We start from the raw sequence: 16,065 nt of genomic DNA, 5'->3' as shown, positions 1-16,065 counted from the left end.
CATGAACCAACCCAGAAAATGTCGTGCCTCATGGTGGCACATTTCCCGATTTGTCGGATGAGTTGAAAGGAGGCCATTCGCACAGCCTAGTAGACAGCCCGACCGCGGAAGAGGAGTGGAGTGGCCCTATTCTAACCCCCTTATTGCGCATGTGGCAGAATTGAAGCCCAGACCGGAGAAGAGACAGACTTCAAGAAATATTTCTCGTTACCTGGAGAGCTGGGGCTAGAAGCCAAGACTCTGAGCTCTCAAGTCACTGGACAGGGAAGTCTTCCCTCAAAGTAGAGGCAATATGACAAATTAGCAAAAATGATTTAGAAGTTTCGGAGAACTTGGTTGTGGGGAATGGACACTTTGGGACATTAGATGCTTTAAAGCTCTTTTTCCCCCCTGCTACTGTAGCTTTTTATCTGGTCTGTATAGTGAAGGGGGAAAGGAGCAAACAACTGGAGAGGAAAAATAGCATGCCGTCTTGCTTCTGCTTTCCTTCTCCCTGCCATGCACGGGCCCAGCCTTCCTTTCTCTGCCCCAAAAGGTCTGAGCACACTGGAAGCTGAAATAGGTTACAATGACCGTTCACAGTCCCCTGGACCCCAAGGTGGAAGCCCTTTGCTCTGCCCAGCCTCCTAGAGTCTCCTCTTTGACCTTGGAGACTAAGTGATTTCTTTCCTCTGCTTGGAATGCTAATCCAGACACACTACGTTTGCCCATAAGACTTGGAATCCCCACCCCACCCATGTCCTGGCCCCCAAGCCTCTCACTATCTATGACCCCATGAATCACAGAACCTTGATTCCTAAGTTAAGATCCAGACTAGATCCCCTCCCAACCTCGCCAAGTCTCAATAGCACACAAGGGCCTTCCTAGACATCCTGGTGAATCATCCAAACACCTAAGCGGGCAACTATGCAGGGAGGAAAACATGGCCAGTGTTGAGAAAAAATTCTGCGAGGCAGCTTGTTGCCCATCTACAAATATTCTGGATTATTACAATATAAGATTTAGTGAGAGAGATACCAACTTATCCCGGAGGTGTTGTTAGAACAGTTACTTTGAAACAGTGGTCGATTTCATTATTGTGTTCATAATCAGGTAGAGAAAATCTGCCTGTTTCATCTCAAACACAAAGCTGGAGAGCTCAGACCCAGGGACCAATCCCAGCCTTGCCGCAAAGGATGGCGTGAGTCTGGGGAGGTGTCTTTACCTCTCCCCGAATTCAGTTTCCTTAACTGGAAAATGAGAACAGTGATATCTGCCTCCTACAGAATATTTCTGATGATCAAATTAGCTGCGGCACAGGGGCCTGGCCCATAGTAGGTACTCGATTAAAAACTAGTTCTCCCCTTCCATTTTCCTCGTCTGCAAATTATTCAGAATGTGTAATCTGAGCACGAGGATACTAACACCACCTGCTGTACGGGTCTCAAAACTGCATAAGCAGCAGCAAAGGTGAAAATACAACCTCCACTCAGGAAAGAGCAAAACCAGGGTTCAGAAATGAGTGAAAGCCCTGTACGTAAGACACGCCAATTATATACGCGGGATAGAGGCCACTGGAGATGCTAGGGCGGTGGGTAGAATTAATCGAGGCCAACTTCCTGGAAGAGGTACACCTTATTTTGAAATGTAAGAGATAAAGGAGAAAGGATGTGGACTGACTGATAAGAAGGAAGAATAATTTCTTATGCAAAGTTGGGGGAGGGGGGATCTTGGAAGTCAAAGAGAAAGGTCTTGAAGGCCTCGTGTTGGCAAATTGTCAAATGGAGCCTTTCGTCCAACCCAGCCTGTTAAGCCTTTACACCCTTTGATCACAGAAGAAAATAAGAGAGAATTTGAATGGTTGGATGTAAATCACCCCACCTCAAGGCACCTTCCTGGGACAGCCAGCTGACAGAATCCAAGCACAGCATCTCTAACCCGTGGATGTCCTCCCTTTGGTCAGGACCTGCCTCCAGGGGCAGGAGGTGTTGGAAGGAGCCATCTAAGGCCTTGGCCCTTGTGACAGGGAGACTCAGAAGAAGGTGGAGATGTGCTTCTCTGCTCTAGACACAGAGGTCATGGGCGAGAGGAGCATCTTGAAGACAACAGTCCTGCCTTGTCCTTCTTGTTGCCATCACAATTCCTAGCTCAGAGCCCAGTGCCTTGAAGGAGCTCCATACATCACTGCTAAGTCAGCTGCCCTCGAGTAGGGAGCCGAGATGGTCTTGGGCAGCAGGTTCCTAACTAGATCTCCACCCTGCACCCCTGACTCTACATTCTGGCCACACCCATGATAGAATGTGCTGTGCCTTCTCTTCCTTCTAGATCTTTGAAGACAATCCTCCTTCTGCCTGAAAAAAAACTTGGAGGGGCCCAGCTGAGAGATGGTGTTTTCCCAAAAGCCTTCTCTGACCCGACTCCAGCCCCCAAGAATCCCCTTATCTTAGCATGTATTGTTACATCTTATCATAATGTCTTGTCCTCTTGTCTGCATCTACATTTGACTCTGAATTCCACGGAGGAATATTTTTCTTATTCCTTGCTATTTCCCCCCAGGACCTAGAACGGTGCCTGGCACATTAAGGTTCTTGATAAAGATTTAAGAATGTCCAAAAAAAAACCCCACTCAGGTAGTTCTGAGTAGCCCAGAAATGGAGGAACCTAGGGCAGGAAAGGCCTAGAAGTATCCATCTTGCTGCCCTGGAGCTTGCCTCTGATACTGCTTTGATCCTGGCCAGTGTTGCTGATCAGGATAACACCACCTTAGCAGGCTGACTTTGGCCGGTATCATCCCACCTGCCCTACACGGACATCTCACTCAGGCTTTGGGGAATCCACGTTACCCGGCCCCACATCCTACACCGTATTCTGAGTCTGGTGCCATGTGTCGAACAGCCTTGGCAACTGCATTGGGTGTGGTTCAATCACAGGCGGGTCAAGACAGACCAAAGCCATGCACGATTGTCTCAGTGACTCAATTTTTTTTTTTTTAATTCGGAGAGCTCACCCTGATTCTCTAACTCTAGCGAAAAGAAGACACAATTATGAAGGGATCAGGACTAACCCTAGCACAAGCCAGAGCCCAGAGACTTAGACGATCACAACGGATACTTCTAGATGCTCCAGGTGACATGGGGTCAAAAGAAACATCTGAACATCTGGACAGTCCTCGAGTGGGGAAGAAGACACATGTGGGCAGCTTTGGAAGAAGCACTGAAAGCAGGGAGAGAGGAGGGCAGACAATGTCAGCCAACCACACGCACATGACCCCAGGCCTTTCTCTAGCACCAGTTGCCAAAGTGACTTCCTCCTCTCTCACAGCGGCTGCCCTCATAATCACTGATCCTTAGCAGCAGCATGAGGGCCCGGTGTGCTGTGTGGTGGTGCCCCAGAAGCATCCAGAATGCAGGGTCTTTCTGTCTCCACCCATTGTTCCCTCCTATCACCATCATGAAGAATAGAGTTCTATCTCCCCAAATCTTGAGGGTGCATGATGGTGCCCCTATTCTACTAGTCTACGATGCATGAAAGGTCCCCGGCAGGGGCACCTGGGTGGCTCAGTCAGTTAAGCGTCCAACTTTGGCTCAGGTCATGAGTTCACGACTTGTGAGTTCGAGCCCCACATCGGGCTCTCGGCTGTCTCCCTCTCTTTCTGCCCCTCCCCCGCCCTTGTGCGTGCTCTCTCTCTCTCTCTCAAAAATAATAAATAAACATTTAAAAAAGAGGAAAAAAAAGGTCCCAGGCAGAGGCAGAGGCAGGAGTGGTGCAACAGAGAAGTCCATCTCAGAATAGTGGCTTCTCCCACAGCGGACTTGTTTCCACGGAACAGCACCCACATTTTTCTCTCTATAGGTCATACCCTTCCCTTCAGCTAAGTGTGACTTTGGTGGCCCGTTTCTGCCAGGGGACCTCCCAAACTATTAGAGCACGCCCCCTTTGCAAGCACCAATATCCTTACGCAATCCTGCTGCTTCCTACATCCGGATCTGGACGGCCGCGTGTGGGGGCCGCGGGACGGTCGCAGAAAGATGATTTGGCACAACTGGGGCCATCACAGAGTGCTGTTGTCTTAAGCTCCCGGCTCCCATCCCTTATAATCCCCAACCCCCCCCCAGTTCCACATGTTGCCTTCAAACATAGAGCATGGCCTTGCCTGGGCTCTGCCCCACAGATCGATTATGACATTATTACTCTTGCCCTGTGACCATGGGTCTAGCCAAGCCTGACCCTCACGCTGTCGATTCGCCCTGAGTCATTTATCAGCACGGTAGCTGATTGCCCGTGTCCGAGTAAGCGGGAGAGGTATTTCATCAAGACATTTGACACCTGCCTTTGAAGGGTGAACGACAGAATATATGAATGCCTCTGATTAACATCTAAAGGCAGCCTGGCCGCCCTGAAATTGCCCCCTCCGTGGAGCAGCTCCCAGTAAATCCAACCGGCTCCCGCTGGAGGGACCTCTACCATTTCAACTCATTTATCAGCAATTCCATCTGCTTCGGTTTGGGGCATTCCATGTGTCCGTGGTTCTGTCGTGTCAGGGCCCGAGGCCGCTCCCTCAAGAGTTTCCAGGCTCCACGGAAGGCCTAATCCAGGCCTGTCATCCTCCCCAGTGATAGCAGAAGCAGCTGCTGTTTCTTCCTCCGCAGCATGGTGGTTGCCAGAAAGTCGAAGGGGCCCACCATCCAATTTCCATGCCTGGAACTAAATCTGGGTGTGCATGATCTCTCCTCGAAACTGCAGCGGGGAGCTGTGTCCCTCCACCTTTGACACCAAGTAGATTGAACGTCTTCTGGAGGAGCGGTGAGCTCATCCCTGATCCCATTCAACTTCAAAAGGCCAACTGTCTCATTAACCTAATTGCCTGACTTTAAGTAACTTGCTTAAATTACCAACGAACGGATGGCCATTTCTGTCCAAACAAGACGTTTTAAAGCATTGCCACTAAAAAGAAATGACTTTCAACCATGACAGAGGAATGTCTTCTTTAGAGGATTATTATCATAATTATGGTAGATACGCTTGTGAGCCCAGAGAAATCGATTTTGAGAGAGAGAGATAGAGAGTGCGTGTGTCCAGGAGAAGGGCAGAGAGAGAGAGAGAGAGAGAGACAGAGAATCCCAAGTAGGCTGCCATGAGGCTCGATGCCATGACCCTGGGATCACGACCTGAGCCCAAATCAAGAGTCGGGCACTCAGCCAACTGAGCCGCCCCGCTGCCTCACCCTGAGAAATTTTTAAAAGAAAGATACAAATGGCAAATTGGTATAGATTACAAACTACGGAATCCTTTCTCAGTGATAGCATTTTGAAAAGTTCAACCAAACTACACTAAATTATAAAGACAATCAAATATGAGTACTATATAACAGTTGTCTCTCTGGAGGGAAAGAAATCCCTCTGGAAAAAGAATACTGAAACTATCACTAACCCCTGTTGGCTACATTAAACCTAATAAAATTACCAATGATAACTTTCTCGTCAATGAGGGTTCCCTGCTGTGCTGCCTCTCCTGGCTTTGGTCACAGTGAACCAGGCAGGGAGATTGAATTATTAGTTAGACTCATTTTATTGGTTTGGGCTTTGGCAGGGGGTGGTGGGCAGTGTGTTATATGGGAGATTCTTTTCATGTTTTGTTTTTTTCCCCTCAAGAACCAGCTGGTTTTGTCTTTAGTTTCAAATATCAATAATAAAAAAAAAAAAAAAAATCCAGGCAACCATTAGAAAGCAGGAATTTGTACATGGGAGCTTCCCATCACACCTGATGTCAGTCCCAGCAGGTCGGCCAGGATGGGCGGTTCAAGGCTCAACAGGGGAGACAGGGGAGAGGTGCAGGAGGAGGGCGGTGGGCATGGCCCCTTGTGGGTCCGGCAGAGGACGGGAAGGGGGGTACCGTTAGGAAGTGGCAATGGGGAAAGAAGCGGTGAGGTGTGTGGGCTGGGGCTTCGGATCAGGGCAGACGGCTGGGGCTGCAGCCCCAGGGGGCGGCTCTCCGTAACCCAGTATCCCAGGCCTGGCTCCGGTCTCTTGCTGATCCAAGCTGGGTTTTAAATTTCCATATGGAGATGGCAGCTGGTATACAAAGTATCAGAGCTCCACTGCTGGTCTCCAGAACAGCATGGGGTTCCTGAAGACAAGATATGCAGCCTAAGTTCCTAAGGACTGGAACCTTCCGACGGAGAGGGGACTGCTGGAGTGCCCTGGATCCCATTACTGCTCAGTCCCTTTAATGTCAACCAAATAGCCCTTTTTCACCTTAGACAAGGGTCCCGGGGATACAAAGAGAAACCCAAAACCTGGGCTGAAACTCAGGCTCAAATCTCTTAGACTATCTCCTCTTAACTGGCAGGACCCAGACCGAGGACTCCGTGAAAACGTTGGAGAATGTGTGTGACCAGAGTATGAGCAGCCCTAGGTGGCAGAAGGCCCTCCTCTGAGAAACGCAGCTCAGAGCCCAGGACTGCCCCAGGGCCCACCGCTTGGCAGTGCTCTGGTAGTTCCTGGCACCCAGATGCTGGGTGTCTCCATGTCCGTCCTGTGCTCTGCTTTGTCTCCAGGAGGGCCACTTAGCTGATGGGACACACTGGCAGGAAATCAGGGCAGGGAGCATGGGGTGAGACGAGGAAGTCCTCCTGCCCCCTCCCCCCAGGGACAGGTGACACCATTGTGTCAACAGCTACACCCTCTGCCCACAACTGGGTCTCTGCTCTTCCCCAGCTGCAGGCTCCAGGCTCCAGGCTCCTCCAGCAACCCTCCAGCAACACTGGTCCTTGTGTGGGAGAATGAATAATGGCCCCCAGCCTAACCAGTCCCTGATCCCTAGAGCCTGCGAATGTGACTTTATGTGGCGATAGGGGCTTTGCAGACGTGATTAAGGATCTCGAGATGGAAGTTTATCTGAATTATCTGAGTGGGCGCTCAATGCAACCACAATGTGCTTGTGAGAAGCAGGCAGAAAGATATCTGACCTAGAAGGAAAGGCTATGTGACCAGAAAAGCAGAGATTGGAGTGACACAAACATAAGCCAAGGAATGCCGTAATTAACCAGAAGCTGAAAGAGACAAAAAGCAGATTTTCCACCCTAGCCTCCTGAAGGAACCAGCTAAACCCTCTGACTTTAGCCCAAGGAGACTCATTCTGGACTTCGGGCCTCTAGAACCGTAAGAGGGGGAGCCTGGGTGGCTCAGTTGGTAAAGTGTCCGACTTCAACTCAGGTCGTGATCTCAAGGTTCGGGAGTTTGAGCCCAAATATATATATATATACTATATATATACAGGGTGAGTATATATATATATATATATATATATATAGTATACTATATATTCTCCTTAAATGAAATATTACTATATCATTGAAAATATACTATATTTTCTCCTTAAATGAAATCTTACTGTACTGTGTGTGTGTGTATATATGTATATATACTATATACTATATATAGTATATATACTATATATATATATATACACACTAGTATATATATATATATAAATACACACTAGTATATATACTATATATAGTATACTATATATAGTATATATACATATATACACACACACACAGAGTACAGTAAGATTTCATTTAAGGAGAAAATTTAGGAGAAAAAAAAAGTAAGGATAAAAGAATTTGGTGCCAGGACTAATATAATAAAACCTTAGTTTGAGAGCATAATTCGTTCCAGAAACATGCTTATAATCCAAAGCACTCGTATATCAAAGTGAATTTCAAGAACCGTTGGCTCAGTTGGGATCACGTGAGATTTGGCATCACATACTACTTGTATTACAAGACATCGCTCATTTATCAAGCTAAGATTTATGAGAGGTGTTTGCTCATCTCGTGGAAGGAATACTCACAGGACATGTCACTCACAACCCAAGGTTTTACTGAATTTGCATCCAAAATCTATGCATGCATACAGCATCCTGACCACTTTTCAGGAACTGGCCTGCGGAGCTCCCCCACATCCAATGCAAAGATAACCAATTTTAGGTTCTTAGTTCTTAAACTAGCCTGATAATAGGAGTCTCCTGGATACCGTATTAAACATCCAGATATCCAATCATCCCCTCATCCAAAACCTACTGAAGTAAAACCTAGTAGAAAATCCGTAAGAACTTGGATTCTAATAAATTTCCAAGATGAAATAGGTCACAGCATCTGGAAATTAGGAACACAATATGGGAATTGTAGACAAAGGCAAAAGTGTTAAAGATGTAGGAAGAAAGCCATCATCTCAAGACTTCAGAAAATCTCCAATTGATTATCCTTCCAGCTATGGTCAAGCACTATCTTCTATACTAGCATGCACAGAAGAGAAGGACGCCATGGTACCAGGAGGGAGGCCAGGTTGAGCATGAAGGGATATAGAGAGAAGGTGAGAAACCCACAGAAAACAGAGCCAGAGCCCTGATCAAACCATGCGTGAAACTCACTCCATCACTACACTTTTCAATCATGTGAAGCAATTAATTTCCTTTATTAGATATACCACCTTACACTGAGTTCTCTTTTCTTACATCTCAAAGCATCCTATGTAGTAAGTCTATTGTATTTATCTAATATTTTCTAGTGAAGATCTTATTTTTTTAATTAAAAATGACAGAAAATGAAAAAAAAATTAAAATTAAAAAAATTAAAAATAAAAATAAAAATAAAAATGACAGAAAACTAAATCGTTGGAGAAAGATAAACTTTACCCAAAAGAAGTGTTTCATTATTTTTAGTGACTACTATTGTTTTTAAAGAAGTCGGTTAAGTGGCCGAGACTTCGGCTCAGGTCATGATCTCACGGTCCGTGAGTTCGAGCCCCATGTCGGGCTCTGTGCTGACAGCTCAGAGCCTGGAGCCTGTTTCAGATTCTGTGTCTCCCTCTCTCTGACCCTCCCCCGTTCATGCTCTGTCTCTCTCTGTCTCAAAAATAAATAAACGTTAAAAAAAATTTTTTTTTAAAAAAAAGAAGTTTTTTTCTCTCCTGACACACTGTACCAAGAATATTGCTAATTATTTTGACTTTTTTGTCCTCATGATAACTAACCATCACCAGGGTTTTAGGTGCAACCAGAGATTAATCTGGAGCTTATCTTTCTTTATCTGCTGTTGTAACAATGATTCAAGCACTTTCTGGAAAACATTTCAAAGATCCATCATTAACTCCCCAAACACACGATGAGCACTGATATAGGGGACATCACATCATTTTCAGCCCCAGGGTATTTCCACTGCTTAGTCACCGATGGGCTGAGACCAAGGAATCAGTGGAGGTGGCATATTCAATGGAGCCTGATTACATTTTGGGGACTCTGGCTGTCCTTTTCCAACCAGTTCAGCTATTTTGAAGGACTAATCGATTTCTTAACTGGAATGGTTAACGTAAGTGCAAAGTATTGACTAAAATTCTAAAGCCTGGAGTCCAGTTCACATCCACATAGAAATATTATTGAAGGGGAGTTATTATTTAATGGATATAGAATTTCAGTGCTATAGGATGAAAAAGCTCTGGAGATTGGATATCGTAACACTATTGCACTATATGCTTAAAGTGGTTCAGATAGTACGTTTTATGTTTTGTGTATTTACCCAGAATTTTATAGACAGATAGATAGAGATACAGATCTGAAAGGGGAGGGGAGTTAAATTTTATCGTCACCCACTAAGGTTTCAGTCTGCCAGTTACAGGTTCTTAAGTACTTTTTATTTATTATCTAATTTAATTCTCACAATAACCCTATAAAGAAGACAATGTTATCATTACTACTATTATTCCAATTTACTGATAAGGAAACTGAGCCCTGGAGAAGTTCCAGCACTAACCCTGAGTCATCTGAGCTGAGCTGAGCTGAGATACAAGTCAAGTCCATTCAGTTTGCCCTGAGTGTAAGCTCCCCACCACCAGCCACACTGCCTTTCCATGTTTTGTTATCAGAAACCATTACCTTTGTTTTGCAGAAGCAGGAATTGACCCTCGGAGTTCAGAAAATCGTCTATCATCGTGAAGATAGCAAGTGCAAAGTCCAGACAAATTCACCCTCTCTAGTTTCAACGTCTATGTCAAAGATGTAACCTTGAAGATGCTCTCAGGAGAGAATCTCAAACATTATTGGCCTCAGAACTCCTTTACAACCTTAAAACGTCCTGAGGTGGCTAAAGGGCATTTGTTTGTGTGTTTGTGCCCATGCCCATTTACCTCATAGATGAGCACTGCCCTGTAGAATTTCCATGATGAAGGAACATCTGTACATTTGCACTGTCCCACTGGGGACAGTCACTGGCCACGTGTGGCTATTGAACAATGAAACGTGGCAGGTGTGACTGAAGACATAAATATTTCATTTCTTTTTAAATAATTTAAATATAAACAGCCACACTGCAAAGATACACACGGAAAACCAAAACATATTTTTGGAATGTACTAGAAGATGCACACATTCCATAAACCATCAGAGCCAAGACGTCACCACACCTAATGTGGCCTCTGGGAAACTCCATCGCACCCCGGCGGAGAAGCCAATAATCTTTTTTTGGGAGAATAGCTTTGACTTCGGGGATCCTCTGAAAGGGTCGCAGAGACCCAGAGGGGTCCCGGAACCACACATCTGCTCTTAAGGGCCTGATAGGAGCTCAACTCCTTCCTTCCAAAGGAACAACTCTCCGTCCACCCGGCTCTGGGCTGCTTCTTCTCATTTGAGGGCACTTTTGCCCCGCCCCCTCCCCATAACTGGATTTCTCAGGCTCACCAGGCGCGCTGGGGCCGGGCCGGAGGTTAAGCGCCCAGTCACCGCTGGGGCAGAGGACTGGGAGGTGGGGGACAGAGGTGGTGGCGAGGCTGGCTGCGGGAGAATTCTCTCTCAGAGGTTCCGAGTCTCCAAGGCAGCAGGGATCAAATCAAGAAGTAGAAAGAAGCTTGCAAAGTGAAATTCAAGATGCTGGAAAAGATGGAAAGGCCTCTTCTCCCAGGGGTCTCCCGCTTCTCCCCTCCTTCCGGCAGGCAGGAAAGAGGAGGCCGTTGGAGGGGGAGAGGAGAGGGCTTCGGAGGGTCTTCTGGGGCAACTCAATCAAAGAAATTATTTTCCCACAGACGAAGCCAAGAATATCTTAATGGCTTTTTCCTGATTGAGGAATAAATCTATTAATTTATGGCCCGGCCCCAAACCGGTTGTATCAGCCCCGCCCACCTCCTTTAGAAAAATGTGAGAAATGCTGCAAAATTCCACTTATTTTCATCATCTCCATCTTCTCTCTCCTTCTTCTTCTTCTTCTTCTTCTTCTTCTTCTTCTTTTCACTCCGTTGTTTCATAATCCAATTTTTTACTCCTCAATTTTTTACTCCTACCTCTTCTCCTATTTTCAAATAAATCGCTACCTCCGTCAGTGGGCGCGCCCGATGAAAGGTGCCAAAGCTTCGGAGACGCGACTCCCCACCTCCCCCTTGCTGAGTGAAGACACCGGCAGCAGTCATTAGCTGTCCCTGCAGAGAAGGTGGAACTGCGCAGGCCCCGCACCACTTGCCCGAGCGGCCTTGCGCATCCCAGAGCGCGCGTTTTCGCCAAGCCTGGGTTCGCCTAGATCTTCCTGCCCGAGAGACCCGGCCCAACAGTAAATCAAAAGAAAGCAGAGGGAGAGAAGCCGTTGTCTGAGACTCACAATTACTACCTCCCAGCGCAATTAACACGCCCCGGGGTAATTGCTAAATGGTCCGTATTTATGGACTGGGCCACCCTGCTTGCCTGACCCCGAGGTTTGCAGCTCCCAGCGAGGGGGCGAGTGTCCAGCCCCTTCGGAGAAGGACTAAGAGTTGCATAAATTGCACACACACACCCGCCCCCCCCCCCCGGGCTCTCTGTGGGAATTCAGCCCGCTCTCGCCTGCGTGACTCTTAATATATTCGAAATAAGTAGTGGTTTCATTAGTACCGTAGACGATTTAGATAATGTAGGCCCTGGAGAAGGAGATGGAAATTGTTTCCAACTCCACTTGCGAACTGGCTGCCCTTCAGTGAGTTAATTAACCTTTCTTAGCCACTGTTTCTTTATCTGTAAAATGGGGATAATCCAAGTAATCACAACAATTGGAATTTTATAAAAAGCAAATAAGCTTTTGTATACAAAGTATATACAGTATAAGTAAAGTATAAAGTATATACTTTATGTATATAAAGTTCTCAGGACAGTGCCTGACACATAGGCACGCAAAACTCTGCTACGTTATTTAAATTAAAAGTTGTGCCCGATATTATTAGTTACGCTCAGGCCTAACCATCTTTCGAGGTGCGTTAGGCGGCGCCACTCCGTGAACACCACTCCTGGTGACAACGTGAATGAAAGGACCTGTCCTTCTCTGGCTGCCTGGCTTAACTCACACCTCCTGTGCGCCGGTGTGGCTCGGCCTGGGAGAGACAGCGTGGACGCGCTTCGTGCTAACCCGGCAGGATTGAAGCCGGAGCCCTGGAACTTCTAGTGTTGCTGGGCGTTGGCCGCCTGCCCCGGACCATTTTCGCGCCTCCTCCAGCCCCCCAGGCCCAAGGAAGTCTCGCATTTGCCCCCAACTTTTGGATGGGCTCTTTTCTCTGTCACGGACCCACTCGAGAAATAGAATGAAGTCTGGCCCCACGGGCGGAGGACCGAGGCCAGGCCTCGACGGGACGCCGGGAGGACTTGGCGCCGTGGGAACCCCGGGGCCCGTCACCTAGCCGCACTTGGGGCCACGCAGTCCTACACTGGGCCCGGAATCCCACCCTGCGCCACGGCCGCACCGGCGGTGCAGACACGCAGGGCGACTGAACGCAGGCCTGGGAGCCGGTTTCCTAGGCTGGCCGGGCTGGGTTAACTTCGGCGAGGCTGGTACCCACCTCCCTGCAGGGCTTTCGTTTTCAGCCGCGCCCTCCCGGGGAGGTTTATGACCTTAGCGCAGCAGAAAGGAGAGACTCGAGGGCACCATACTTGGCCGGGGCGCCTGCGGCCCCAGATCGCGGCCTCAGGGGCTCGCGGGGCCCCATCCTTCTGGTGCGCGGGGCTCTGGAGCCAGAAAGTATACACAGACCATAAATTTCCTGCCCCGCCCGGCGCCGGGCCCCTCGCTCCGGTCCTAGGAGCTGCGGCCCGCGGCAAAGCGCTGCTGGGACCCGCCGCAGCTCCAGGCCGGTCGCATCCCGTCCCGCCGCTGCACGGACAACCACTGCAGCGTTAGGACTCGGGTCACAGCCCGGCCGAGGCTCTGGGCCGCAGTGTGGGAGGAGGAGGTGGAGGGAGGCAGCAGAGCGGGAGGCCAGGTGAGGACGGAAAGAAAAAGGAGTAACTAGGAGCACAGAAAGGGGAAGATGTGGCTTGTAGACTAACTTTAGCTTCCCAGCCTGAGGTGGAAAGGAACAGTTAAGTGCTCATGGCGACCACTCGCTTACAGATGTTTTTGTACTGAACTCTCCCCTCCTTCAGTCATCAACCTTGTACACCAGACAGGGTACACCGGGCATGCGCTTTCTCTGGGGGTGCGACAGAACGATGCTTAATGGATTTCTCTGTGGCGGGGTCTACTCTCACAATGTAAAGTGGATATTTGAAACAATGAATGGAGTAATTCGCTAAAAAGGAGAGCAGAGCTTTTCTTTGAACTTTGAACTTTTCTTTTTCTTCGAAGAGGGAGTCGGGGAAGCCCACCCTTTCCGGATTGGAACTAGGAACCGGTGGGCTTCGGGGTCGGAGGCTTGGCCACGCCCCTTGCCAGCCAGTACCTGGATCAAATTACCCAGGCTCTCTGCTCCTCAAACTGGATTATCTGTAGGATTGGAAGAAAACATCTTCTCGCCCAGGGTTGCTGGGAAGGTTAAATGAGATACAAGACTTTGAATTTGTGCCTTAAAAGTGGGAAACGATTGCGTCTGTTTCCTCCGTTTTCACTTGCGCGCCCCCACCCTGGGTGATTTCCAAGTAAAGACGCGTTCCAAACGGAAGAAATTAGCGATGTAATGGCGGTGAGGGTGGTGAGAGTTTAATGCCAATTCTCGCTTCCTGAGCGCCACTTCTGTTTGCCAGCATAACGGCGCGCGCGACCGTGCGCGCGGCCGTGACTGTCCCCTGTATTAGATATGCTCCCCTAACCTATGTAGAAGGGATACTGAACTGCCTCCAGGGTCGCTGAGCAAACTGATGGGGAGAAGATGGGGAAGCATAGTGGGACGGCTGGAGAGGACTCAGAAGGCAGGATGGGTGTCCTCATGACCACTCCTCTGCGATGGGAAAACCAAAAGAGGGGAAAAGAGGGGAGAAAGAAAGATTCCGAGAGCTAAAACTGTTGGTTCAGCCGGCGCACCTCAGGGCGCTTTCCTGTTGCTCCTCTGGAGCCGCTGATGGTCCCGAACCGAACCCGCCAGCGCGTAGTAGGGGCGCAGATGGTGTATGCATGTGTTAACGGATGACACCGAGGCTATGGCTGGTTCACGTGCACCGACACATCAATCTCTCTTGGCTCTTGAACCATGCTTCTGACGAGGATGACATCATCGCGGGTCGGTGTTGTTTTAATCTTACGGGCCGTTCGTTTTTTAATAATAGTTTCAAACAACATAACTGCCTTTCGTTTCATTTGGGGTCATAGCCGAGACTGGAGCCACGACTTCTGGAGCAGCCCCTGCACCACATCGCCTGCCCTGGTTGCCCTCGAGCCCCGCCATCGCGGCCCAGCTCCTCTGAAAGTCCTAGTGGAAAGGTGGACAATCGCTGGATGAAGGAAGACCCAGGCACAAGGAGTGGAGAGGGGGAAACAAAAAGTGGGAAGGGATGGGGATGCCCAAAGCGAGAAGGAGGACTGGGAGAGTGGAGACCGAAGGAAAGGGGAACATTTGCATTACGGTGGGTCGACATTCATTTTTAAGTTGTGTGTCATAGAAAAGTTTCATTCCTTTCCTTTCTAGTTTTTCACCCACTGCGCCCTCGCCGAGGGAGACAAGTCCGCGGAGGAGGCAGGAACCTTGCGGGAGATGAGAACAAAGGGATGCGGCTTAGATCGCTGCGGGGGATCCAAGGCAGCCTTACCGGGAAGATTTTGAGATTTGCCCGGCGCAGCCCACCCGCTGCGGGGCTGATGTCGGGACCCACCCGAGCGAGGTCGCTGACCTCCGACTGGGCGCTGGGGATCCAAGGAGACAGAGGACCTGGGACCCTCCATCGGACCCAAATGAGTGGCGAACGGGGCGGGGGGCGGGCGCCCTCCTACAGGCTTGAGGCTTCAAGCACAGTCTGCGCCGGGAGCGGAGAGAGCCGGGCCGCGCAGCGACTCCTTTGGAGGGCGTGCGCGGCCTCCGATTGTCTCCATAGAAGGATCCAGAAAATGGCCAGATCCTCAACCAGACGCCTGTGGGGCCTGCGAGATAAGGAATCTTATGCGGTCATTAGTTCATTCGTTCTTTCATTCATTCACTGGCTCATTTCTTGAGCTCGCACCACGTGCAGGAAAGTGCGGGGTGCACTCTTCACCCCATTCGCACACACAAAAATAAACAGCCCTGACAAATCAAAGCGCGGCTGAAATTTGCTGACCCTGAAGTCGCCAGAGGCGGGTGGGGCGTGAGCAGTTGGGGGTGGGGGGAGCTCTGGAACTCGGCGAAACTAACCGACGCTTTTGCGCAGCAGAAGGAGAAAGCAAGGTGCACATTGACAGCAGCCCGCTCGCTCACTGTGCCGAGAGACGCCGGCGCGGATCTTAACGCCCGGAGCGGGCCACCCCGGGAAGCACACAGTCTCCGGCTTCCGTCCTGGTCCTCGCGTTGACTGCTGGCGAGGTGACTGTGGGCGAGTCATTCAACCTACAAAATGGGGCCAACGATGCCCACCTGCGCACGACGTTCTCCAGATGAACGTGCGCGAACGAGCGCTTTCTCATCTATATGGAGCGCTGCTTGGGAACTTATTTTCTTCTTCTGCAACGGATTTAGTGTCCGGGACCCTTGTGTGTCCTCATCCAGATGACTTGGGACTTCCAAGTCCGCTCCTCCTCCCCGAATCACCACTCAGTAGTTCCCGCGCCTTCTAGCTCACTTCTTCCTGTGTCCAAGTGCTAACCACCGATCACGTTGTTCCTGAGGATCCACTGGG

This window comes from Panthera onca, chromosome F1 (genome assembly GCF_046562875.1).
Source record: "Panthera onca isolate mPanOnc1 chromosome F1, mPanOnc1 haplotype 2, whole genome shotgun sequence".
NCBI classification, from domain to species: domain Eukaryota; kingdom Metazoa; phylum Chordata; class Mammalia; order Carnivora; family Felidae; genus Panthera; species Panthera onca.
The sequence above is the reverse complement of the archived record's forward strand: the minus strand, read 5'-3'. Positions refer to the sequence as shown.